The sequence below is a fragment of the Clytia hemisphaerica genome, unplaced genomic scaffold (assembly GCF_902728285.1).
Source record: "Clytia hemisphaerica strain Z4C2 unplaced genomic scaffold, Clytia hemisphaerica genome assembly, whole genome shotgun sequence".
Taxonomy (NCBI): Eukaryota; Metazoa; Cnidaria; class Hydrozoa; order Leptothecata; family Clytiidae; genus Clytia; species Clytia hemisphaerica.
In genome coordinates, this window is record NW_027104338.1 from 607365 (window position 1) to 619851 (window position 12487).

General features: G+C 34.3%; 1 protein-coding gene across 1 annotated transcript in view; it reads right to left on the bottom strand.

The window, feature by feature from the left end:
- LOC136817970 (protein shortage in chiasmata 1 ortholog-like) overlaps positions 1-12487 on the bottom strand; it is a 42181-nt gene that overhangs the window by 24328 nt on the left and 5366 nt on the right. The window contains exon 2 of the mRNA XM_067074320.1: positions 669-723. The gene's annotated coding sequence lies outside the window, so the exon portion shown is untranslated. The remainder of the gene's footprint in view (positions 1-668; positions 724-12487) is intronic.

The window sequence follows — 12487 nt, forward strand, 5'->3', positions numbered from 1 at the left end:
TTTGGTTTAAAAGCAAAACAGGAATTGAAAGGATAAAACGACATAAAAGTTTAGAGATCTTCTTTTTTTACATGGTGGAAAGTTGGAAGGAAAACGCTTAATATGCTTTTGTATAATAATTCATTCTGTATAAATGCATAGTCTGTGAAGAAAAAGGTATAAAAGACTTTGTATTAGCTTTTTATGATTAAAAATTGATTTGCTCAGCTTTTCATCACGTTACCAACAATCCTCTTCGGATTGGTTCACTATTTAAAATTAAAACTCATATACATCACAGACATAAGTATACCAAAGTCCAGAAAACTTTGAAGAGTGTCCAAAATCATTTCAACATAGATACAGATAAAAAGATACACAGACAAGCAAATGTCATCAGATTCTACTTTAAATGTACCGAGTGTGCTACTAATAAGTTACCTGACATTTTAGGTTTTTGAACATAACTTTTGAACCAATGAAGTAAAATTAAAAAGTAATACACCAAATTTTAAGTTGGACTTTCCTCTGAATGAAATCTTTGAAAAATCTTTCTGCTACTGCCTGCAATATCAAAACAAAGAGGGTAACATATTTGTGGCACACCCGGTAGCTAAGAAAAAAGGAAGGATAATAACTTTTTTTGTTAAGAGAAGGTAAGACTATTAAAAAAGAAATCAAACACTTACTAATTCCAGAAAGTTTTTACCAAGAAAGGTAGGCATCTTTGTTCCCTGTATTTACCTGAATTACAAAAAAATTAAAAGTAGTTGAAGGGAACTTTTTTTGACCCAAACATATTGATGTTCAAAATTTTGGAAAAAAACACAATGCCCCAAACATGTGCAGTCTAGTTTGGGACTCTCCAGGGGATTAAGGTAGGGTCAAAATGCCTGCAACGTTACAAATCATTTCTAGAAGCTCATTTTGGGCTCAAGTGAAGGGTATCAGTAAGTAAACGAAGATTCAGTCTAGGCAGATGCTTTTGCAAATTACGCAAAATTTATAAATCAAAAAACATCTGCCTAGACTGAATCTTATTTTACTTAGTTATACGCTCCTTTTGAGCCCAAAATGAGCTTATGAAAGTGATTTGAACCCGCCTTATTCCCTTTGAGCTTTCTATAAGTTCAAAATCACCAAGTGGTCTGAAAAAGTTTGGGTGGTGTGGTATTTTTTCGGCTCCGAGGAAACCCCAATATTTAAAGCATGCTTTAATTTTTTAGTGTGACCCCCCCCCCCCCCCAATATAGACCTTTTGCTACTTTAATGAGGTAAAATTTCGCAGGGATTAAATTTTGTGGATTTCGCAGATTTGGGTGTCTTCCACAAAATTAAGTCCCAATGGAAATTTGGAAAGGCCTTTATATCCGAATTATTTTTAATGGCATCAAAGAAGTGCTAATAGCAACAACCAACACAACATGCATGTTTCTGTAGTAAAAAGCACAAAATTGTCAAAATATTGTCTCTCAATACTGCCATCCGAAAAATTAAGTCAGTTGTTGTGCGCAGATTTTTAATACTTGCACAGATTTGTAATACCTGCGCAGATTTGTAATAGATTTTGCGCGAATTTGTAATACTTGAGCTGCGCAGAAATGTAGTACTTCTCTGCCCAGATTTGTAATTTGGAATATAGATTTTTACTTCGAGGGCATATGTTTCCCACGAAGAAAAGTTTCGAAAAAAAGACTTAGAAAATATCAGAAAATCACACAAAGGTTGTATATATTTTGTATGAACATTAACTTTAATGAAAATTAGCTTTTGGCAGTTGGTTCTTTCAATACAAACATGGGATTGGAAATAATTTTAAGCATTTTCATTTTTCTTATAAGCATCAACTTTATAAGAAACGAATCAATATATTTTAATCTAATGAAAATTGGCTTTTGGCTGTTGGTTCTTTCAATACAAACATGGGATTGGGAATAATTTTAATATTTTCATTTTTCTTATAAGCATCAACTTTATAAGAAACAAAACAATATCTTTTAATCTAATGAAAATTGGCTTTCGGCTTGGTTCTTTCAATACAAATATGGGAAATCAATATTTTCTTATCATATCATCTTATAAGCTGTTCATCAATTTTGGTACTACCTCTTGAAATGATAAAATGTTGACAAAAATATTTTTATATCATAACAGTGTGCTTATAGAGTGCTTATAAAGATAAATACGTCCACGTTATTCTCCGTAACTTGTTTACTTTGAAATAAACAGTTACTGACAAGAAATAATTTTTATTTTAGGAGTTATTGATTAGTTTCCTATAAAAGCAGTGCTTATAAAAAATAAATACCGGGTGACCCACAAAAAAGTTCAGACGTTTCCCGACGTCTTGAGGCCGAACAAATGTCCCAAAGTGCTTGGAGTTTTGATATTTAGAAAGTAGATATACTAACTTAAAATTTGAGCTATCACTTTTTAAATTTGACCTACTTGTTCTCTACTTATGAGCTTTTAAAGTCAAAATTCACTTTTCGGAAAGTGTAAAAAACACGTAAAAAAGGGGTATCAAATTTGGTATTTTTAGACGTTTTTGATATACAGTTTTTGAAAAAAATCTGAAAAATCTACAAAAGGCGCCAATTTTTATAAAACTAGTCTTGTTTTAAAACAAAAATTACTTTTAAAGGTGTTTTTATTGATTATTAATGTCATAAAACTCGTTAAATAAGTCAATTTGTAAGTGATTTTCTAATTGATTGCATAATTTTAATACCTCTTTTTTACGTGTTTTTTACACTTTCCGAAAAGAGAATTTTGACTTTAAAAGCTCATAAGTAGAGAACAAGTTGGTAAAATTTAAAAAGTGATAGCTCAAATTTTAAGTTAGGATATCTACTTTCTAAATATCAAAACTCCAAGCACTTTGGGACATTTGTTCGGCCTCAAGACGTTGGGAAACGTCTGAACTTTTTCGTGGGTCACCCGGTATGTTCATGTTATTCTTTGTACCTTGTTTACTTCGAAATAAACAATTACAGACAAGAAATAATTTTTATTTTACGAGTTATTGATTAGTTTCTTATAAAAGCAGTTGTTATAAAAAATTACAGTATGTCCGTGCTATTCTCATAAACAATTTTTATATTACCATATAAATTTCTTATAAAGTCACTGCTTAGAAAAGAAATATTAATTGATTATTTATTCGATGTGCTCAATAATCACAACTTTATTTGGGTATTATTTTCTAAGTTTTTTTTAATGCATTTTGTTTGCAGAATAGAATTTGGTTACCAATGAAAATATCAATTCCAAATTACAAATCTGCGCAGAGAAGTATTACATTTCTGCGCAGCTCAAGTATTACAAATTTGCGCAAAGTTTATTACAAATCTGCGCAGGTATTACAAATCTGCACAGAAAGTATTACAAATCTGCGCAGGTTTCACAAATCTGCAAAAGTATTACAAATCTGCGCACAACACAGTACCCAATTAAGTCCTTGCAAAACCTAAAAGTTTTGTGGATGTGCTTAACCACAAAATTTAATCCCCCCTAAATTGGACGCCATGCTCTTCAAACTTTTACTTTCGATTTTCAATTTCTTCTATCTCTATATTTTGATATGCTTAAATTGGATTCTACCATTCTTGCATGAAGCTTTGCTAGCAATTTTTAAGCAGAAGGCAATTCTTTTACGGGCCTCTTCTTTTTTGATCTCTTAATTTGTCAATCTTAAAATTTGAGGTGTGAAAACATTTTTTCCCTTTTTCTAATCTTCATTTTTGAACAATTTCAAGAGCACTTTGAAATCTGAACACTCACTCTCATTTTCTTTTTCATTTTTAAATATCTAATTTTCAAATTTTCAAAGTCGTTCAAAATCTTTCAAGGTCACCCTCGAATGTTTGCCCACAATGACTAGCCATGATGGCTGAAATATTCCTAACATAAGAATAGTTTTATAATACTCCTGATTGTGGTATGTAGATTTAAGCAATGCAAGATCTTCTTCCCTTGCCACTAGATTGGAAGAAAGCAGCAGTTTCAATTCGATTTGCTTTCAAAATAACCATATCCTTTTTCACTTTTCTTGAAAAATCAGCTTGGTGAAAGTAGCAAAAAAATGCTTTAGATTTTGATAATGTTCTTGAAACATATTAAAATTATCTTATGTAATTTTTTTCTTCGAAAATACAAGACATTGTATTATTGGTTGATTTTCCTTGAAAAATACTGTAAGTTGGTCTAATGTCAACATCCCTCTTCTAATACCGACACACTGTTTTAGAGATATGAAAAATAGGAAGGTCGGGATCACTGATAAACAAAATATTTTTTCCTCTTTGATCGCTTAGCTAAGAATATTATCTCTAAAGAAGGGTGTTGAAATTAGAAGAGGGGTGTCATATTAGACCAACTTACCATACAAGAATTTACAAGTGTTTTTCTCGAGCGAACCCCAATAAAACCCCATAGGGTTACCCATATTCACGAATTAAATCTTGATTTATAGAAAGCTGGTAAAATAATTAAATGTATTCGATCATTCTGTGAGCATTGGTTCGATAGCTCTCATTCGTTCTGACATGTACTTGCGCTACTTTGAGAATCCCGGCACTTTTGTCACAACAGTGGAGCTGCACTAGAGAGCCAACTTAATGACCTCAAACCCGTCTCACTGATCCACTGAGCCCTTGCGACGCAAGTTCATTGCGAACGAATGAGGCCGCCCTGGCGGGACGCCTCACCTTTAGCCTTGTGTTACACACTGATCGAATACACCCTTATAATGGTTTGCTTTACATACGACTCGAACACTTTTGAGTGAAAAATCACTTGTGGTTTTTTCTCACGCATGCGTAATACAAGTTAGGGAAATCAATTTTCCCTAACCTGAAAATAATTTTCCCGAACTTAGGCTCTAATTTGTGACAGTTTAAAATTTTTGATTGAATTGTCTTATTTGAAGGTCTGATAAATAAGTTTTGATTTAATTAATTGTTTAAAGGATACACTCAAATTTAAAGAGTTCGGGAAATCAAATTTCCCAATCTGGGAAATTTTATTTCCCTAATTTGAGAAATCACATTTCCCGATCCAGAGAAAGAATAGAATAAAACAAGCAAGGTCACAATTCGTGATATTTCCTTTCCCTAGCTTGTAGAAAGTAATCATTTTAAAAACTCGTGATCTCTCTTTTCCCGACTCATCCATAATCAGTTTAGAAAAACTTGGGATTTTTAATTTCCCGATGCAATTCTGAATGGGCAACTAAAATGTTAAAAATATTAGTTTTCCACGTGTGGAAATACGTGGAAATCTGTTTTCACTAACACATTGGTAATACACTTCCAGCATGGGAAAATAGGTTTCCCTAGTTTCCTTACTTTTCCCAGACTTAAAATTCTAGACTAATGTGATCAAATAAAAAACCACATCTGAAAATGAACAATCCCTAGGCTAAGGAATCAAAAAATTTTTCCTGTGATCTTTGTCTTAATGCAGGGGAGTAAACCTAAGATCTCGATAACTACTTTTCCAAAATTAAAAAATAATACATCAAAATTTAAGTTTCCCTTTCTTCTTTACCATGAAAAAAGAATTTTGTTAAAATCCAAATTCTTTTCGGACACAGTTACCCTCCAAACTGTTATACTTTTTCGTGGGTCAACCGGTAGATCCTGAGATCACATTTTTTGTTGATTCCACACGATTTACCCTTGTCTTTCACTGTCCCTATCATTGACAATAAAACAAACGATTTTCTGTGAAGAGTCTTATAAACATTCCAACAACTTCCATCGTAATGATCTGTCTCAGCTCTACCATTTTTAACATGTTCCGAAGATTGAGCCGAGAACGCTCACAGAATGCCAGCGAGCTTCCGCGTGGGTGAAAAACTTTAATCTGTCAATCATCTTCACAAGCGAAGAGACGCGAAGCGATTCTAGCTTTACGATAGTGCCGTGGATAATCATTGAATAGTATTCAATCATCATTATCCCATTATTTTCATTCCTAGAACTTTTGCAAAAAAAAGGAAAAATACAAAAATTGTATTTTTTACTGCTCTATTCACATACTGAATTTGAAAAATCTTCTACGTGGCATTTTTTTGTAAACTTTAAAAAACTGATTTTTGTCCTGCTTTTGTGGGACTTTAGCTTAAGTGCTTGCGTGCGACATAGGGTACAAAGTCCAAATATGTGTTTCCCGTAATTTTTGTATGAAGAGTAAGTCTATACAACTATGCAGCATTTTTGTTTTGATTTAACTTTGTATTTTAATGACCAGCCAGGTCATTTATTTGAGGGCTATGCATGTTAACCTCCACTGATGCACAAGTTACCCTATCTCCACGGTTACTGTTTCAACCCTTCCTTATACAATACGGATAGTCAGAAATATTGTTCCTGTTTGTTGTGGCATGGCCCGTGGCACGTGCGTTTTGGAAAAATGACCCTACAAGATTTGACTATATCTTTTTATTCCATGAAGCAATTACTTTCAAATAAAAAATATATTGACAGTGAATGGGTAAGCTTTCTAGAAATCCAAACAAAAATTGCATAGCTTTTACCAAAAATAGCACTTTACTTTAGGATCAGAAACAGTCAAAAACCAGCTTTTTCCAATTTTCATTGAGTTACAGGAATTAATTCCTTGTTTGTTTTTATCTAAAATTTTCAGTATCGGTGGCCAACATGGTTCCCTCGCTCATATCAAGGAGGGGTGGGACGGGGTTAAGAGAATTAAAGTTTCTAAGTAAAATCTTAATTATCACCCAAAAAAGTGCCTTTTAAATAGATAGTCCCAGCCTTATCCCTCCTTCAGTAAAGCTTCCTATACTTTTTGTCCTTCAGTAAAACCAAAAATATTGGCCTTAATTGTTTGCTTTCAGTTCCTGTAGCCAGTAGTGTGACCCCCTGTATTTCCATTTTATTTTGCGCGGGTTTTTAAATAGAGATGTCACATGACTCAAATCCCGTGTCTTATTGGACTAGAGAAAGCGAAAGTGAAATCGCGCGATCTGATTGGATGAAAAATTTCCATGTAAACTGACACAAAAATAATTCTTAAACAAGATGGCGGCAAGAAAAGCACGTCTTTTGCTTTGGACGAAAAGTTTTATCTTATCTTTATCTCATTTACTTTAATTAGTAGAGGCTTCTTCAATGTTTTTGGGGAAGGTAAGTCTATAAAAGTTATTTGTTCTTCGGTGAAAAAAAGTGTTTAAAAAAGCATTTTTTGTGCTCAAGGTTTATTTTTCTTTGCAAATTTTGTCTTCAATCTTAAGGCCAGGCCCAATTGATAGTTTGGTTCATGTCCTCCGACCGACTCTAAATTTTTGAGAAAAATTGTTTCACTTTGAGTCGGAAAAATCAAATAAATTTTGTCTCCTTTCACATGATAACTATTGCGGTTCTTTTTAAATGACTGCTTTGATTCTTCTATAAACAACATCCACTTTGCGCACAGAAAATGTCCCGGTGTAACCCGTACTTGAAAACAGATATTTAGCACCTAAAAGTAGAGAGTCACAGCTGTATTCCTTTAAGCACACCCGAGAACACCTTAATCTCCAAATAGAAGTTATCTTGCGATCGCGGCGCGTGCCTATTTGGATCCGGGCTTTAGGCTATTTCTTTACATTCGCAGTTGGATTCCAGGATTGCACGATTGCTTTAGAGGAATTTCAGAAATTGAGGTTTTTGGTGGGAAAATGAAGGTTCCAGTTTTAGCTACTGACCGACCCATTTTTCAAAGATCCCAGAACACGAACCAAACAATCAATTGGGCCTGGCCTAAATATATAGTTGCCAACTTATGAGAATGGAAATGCGGGACAATGAGCAAGTGAAAAGATTGAGCTGGGGGTTTTTGGGGCGCTCTAAGCCCCCCCCCCCCCAACTGGGGTGTTAGGAAAAAATTTTTAGGCCTGAAATGACGTAGGAATGGTTAAAAACAATATAAAATTAGAAATAAATTTTCAACCAGATAAATATTAGGTGTACTGGACATGGTTCATGTAGTACTATTACATCTCTGTCCAACGCGTATCCGATGTATTGAATACGAATTTCTGAGTTTTCTCCAAAACGCGGGACATCTAAGGTATGCGGGCGGAACTCGGGACAAAGAGCTTAAATGCGGGACTGTCCCGCTCAATGCCGGACGGTTGGCAACTATGTAAATAGATGAATGAGTATTTCACTGATGGTTATGATTTTTCCACAGAACATAGTAAAACTATAGACTTTTTTTCAAAGAGGACATCCTGTTGAATAATTATGTAGTCCATCCATAAAAACAATTATAGAGCCATGCATAATTACTGTATCATGCATATTGTAATAATCAGTCAGGATTAACCGCCTAAATAGGAACAAATTTTTCGATTTCACAAATATTCTTATCTAGGATATAGGTACTTATCTAGGAATAATTTTTATTCTAAGCTAGGAACATTTTCTTTCTTCTCCAAATTTTTCCTTTCAAAACAAAGTTGCATGTTCAAGTTATGACTAATAGATGTAATAATACAAAGTGGTTTCTTCTTCCAAAAATCAGCACTTTTGGTGGGTGGAAGGGTGGAAAATCTTAGCTTTTGTAAAAAATATCTTAAATAGGAACATTTTAAGGCTCTCTTTACCAAAAAACGGGATTTGATGTGTAAATAGACCATTAATAAGCAGTGGAATCTGCCTGGAAACTTTAAAATGCAATAACTCAATACTGCAAATTGATGAATCTTTCTGAAATTTGGAACACAGTTAGAAAATACCTAAATGAAAACATAGATAATAATTGATACATGCGACTTTTTTTAGTTTTAGTGTAAAATAAAAATTTCTAAAATATTCTAATCTTAATTAAGAATTATTCCTAGAAAAGTACCTATATATATCCTAGATAAGAATATTTGTGAAATCGAAAAATTTGTTCCTATTTAGGCGGTTAGTCCTGACTGATAATTATGCATGGTTTTATCATTGTTTTTTGCAAAGTGAATTTATGAGCACTATATTGTGCACGTACCTTTAACTTCTATCCCAAGCGAAAATTTGCTATAAAATTTGCTATATAAATCACATCTTCAAACCGATGATTTTATCAAAATGACCTTAAATGGTTTGGCTTAAAGCCACGAAAACTTTCTCGGTTTGGTAGCTAGGACTGCGAAAAATGCTGTTTTAAAATGGTGTACCCTAGCAGTGAACAGCAAAAAAATTACCAGAAGCCGAAACACGAACTTAGAATCTGAAGTTGATCAGATTGCCGCGCGGGCGGCACGCATCTAAGCAATCTAAGCAGTGGTTCTTTGGTTTTAAATATTTATTTTGCTGTTAAATGAAAAAAAATTAGTTTGAACGGTGACAGAAAGGATCTTCATCATCCCTCAACTTTTAACAGCAAGTATCATATATCAAATAAAGTCAATCAATAAGAGGTTTTTGCAAGTCGCGCGGGCGGAAGGAGTGCTCTTTTAGTGAACGAAACTTACCTTGCAAAATCAAGTGGATATTCTATGATAAAGAAGTACAGAGGTAATCAAATTTGTCGAATTTGTCAAGAATTAAATCAAAACTGCCCAACCAACAAACCATCTTTGTACATTTTTGTTATTGTTTTATTTTTATGTTTTGATGATTTCGACAGACACGATTCGTGATTTGAATAAAAATGTTCGATATCATTCGACGAATATCGTTCGATTTCATTAAGGCACCATTTACACTAGAATAACTAGAAGGAAAAAAAGAGTGATGCGCGGGCGGCGACGGGTGTGTTGTGCCGCCATGGATTATGTGGTGTATTTGGCATTAAGGCTATTACTCTTGCTTTATTAGAGGGATTTTTAGAGTGTCTCTTATTTTGCTAGCAACTTGCGAATTGAGGTGGAGTCTGGCTAGTCTCATCTGCTGGACTACATAATAGACCTTTTTTCAAAGAGGCCACCCTGTTGAATAATTAAGAAAAATGCCGTTTTAAAATGGTGTACCCTAACAGTGAACAGCAACAAAATTACTGGAAGCCGAAACACGGACTTAGAATCTGAAGTTGATCAAATTGCTGCGCGGGCGGCCCTCATCTAAGCATAGCAATCTAAGCAGTGGTTCTTTGGTTTTAAATGTTTATTTTGCTGTTAAATGGAAAAAAATTAGTTTGAACGTTGACAGAAAGGATCTTCGTCATCCCTTGACTTTTAACAGCAAGTATCAAGTATCAAATAAGGTCAATTAATGAGAGCTTTTGCAAGTCGCGCGGGCGGGCGATAGGAGTGCTCTTTTAATGAACGAAACTTACCTTGCAATAACCAAGTGGATATTCTATGATAAAGAAGTACGGAGGTAATCAAATTTGTTGAATTTGTCAAGAAATAAATCAAAAATGCCCAAGAACCAACAAGCCATCTTTGTACATTTTTGTTTTATTTTTATGTTTTGATGATTTCGACAGACGATTCGTGATTCGAATAAAAATGTTCGATCGTTCGACTAATATCGTTCGATTTTATTAAGGCACCATTTACACTAGAATAAATAGACCTTTTCGCCTTTCCGTCCGCCATCTTGAATTGTATGCAAAAATACAGGAACGAAAATGCCGTGGTTGGATTTAGTTGGAATGTATGCAAAACATATGCAAGTTTACACAAAGACTAAAAAGACAACAAAGTATCTTATAAATAAATATCATGATCATTAGAACAATAAAAGATGGAATTTCTTAATCCAAAAGGAAATATTTACAGAACAACAAAAGCCTTTTAGGAATTTGTTCTTAAAGACATTGCATATTCTGTTTTCATGTCATTAAAAAATTCCACGAAGACCGAGTACACACATCAAACTTTCAAAACATGCAAACTGAAAGCAGTAATTATGACGTCACACTTTATCAATGTTTTGATCTGATCATTTGGCGGCTCTATTCCCAGGAGAATAATTTGCCGTCAGCCGAATAAGGATTGTTTTTTACCTTCGCGGGTGATTTTTTCAGTTTGAGTTTATGTCTAATGTTATTGATTTTTGAAGTGCTTGTTCTAAGAGATGAGCGAATATAATTATTTTTAGTTTTCAAGAGAAGCAAATTTAATCTTTCTTCTACAAGATTACACTTAAATATAATGCCAATTATGCATGTAAGTTTTTAATTAATACTTTCTTTTTGCATATGTTTAGCATACTTTCTAAGGGAATTTCACCACGGCAATTTGGCCACCATAATTTTTGCATACAATTCAATATGGCGGATGGAAAGGCGAAAAGGTCTATAGAAGGAAAAAAAAGAGCGATGCGCGACGGGCGGTGGGCGGCAGCGGGTGTTGTGCCTCCGTGGATTATGTGGTGTGTTTGGGGTATTAAGGCTCTTACGACCACCCTGTCTCTATAGCGGCTTTATTAGAGGGATTTTTAGAGTGTCTCTTATTTTGCTAGCAACTTGAGAACTGAGGTGGGGTCTGGATCGCTTCGCAACCCTTTATACAATACGGCTAGTTATGGCTGGACTACACAATTATTCAACAGGACGTCCTCTTTGAAAAAAGGTCTATTATTCAACAGGGTGGCCTCTTTGAAAAAAGGTCTATTCAGAAACTTGGACCTTTTCACAGAATTTCAAAAAATCTGTTGGTTTTAGAGATATATTGAAAAGGTTTGCGTTTCGCGTTCCCATACCAAACGCAAGTGCAAGTAGTAGTGGTGGGTTTTCTTGGGTTTTTTTCTTCATCTTTAATGTTTAAACAAAAAATTTCGAAAACTTACTGTTACTTGATCATGGAATTTGAGATTGGATCAGCATCAGTAAAAAGGTTAGCAGAAAAACAATGATAAAACCATGCATAATTATTACAATTTACTAAACCTCTCAAATACCCCAGTTTCCTATGCCAACTGTACCGATGATCAGGCAAATTCCTCACCAAGCAAACTTCAATCCAATTCAGTTCCAATAATCAACAACTTTGCTTTTTTTAATGTACAAGGACTGTGCCCGCAAACTGTACCAAGCAAAGTTCCTTTTATCGAAAATAACATATGTCATAAAAGTTTACTGTTTGTTGGCCTATCAGAAACATGGCTCAACAACCATAAAGATGCAGAACTAAAAGTAGAAGGTTATACTTTGTTCAAATGTGATTCATCACGCAAGAAAAAATCAAGAGGGAGAGCAACTGGAGGAGTCTGCTTCTACATAAGAGATGATATAGCTGCTTCATGTGAAATAATCTACTCCCATAAATCACCAAGTGTACAACTCCTTTGTGTTTACTCAAAGACTGAAAACTTGGCTATGCTTGTAATATATAGACAGCCTGACGACAAGAGTAATGGAAATCCATCAACAGCTAAAGACCTTCTTACACCGCTCAAAGGTGCGAAACAAGCCCTTTCCGCCTTGGAACCTGTCCCAAACATAATTTTTGGTGGCGATTTCAATCTTCCAAAGTCAACATGGCCTGATGGACTACCCAAAACTGGATGCTCTATGGAAGAAAGATCAATGCTGAATGATCTAAATCGATTTTGCAACGAGTTGTTCA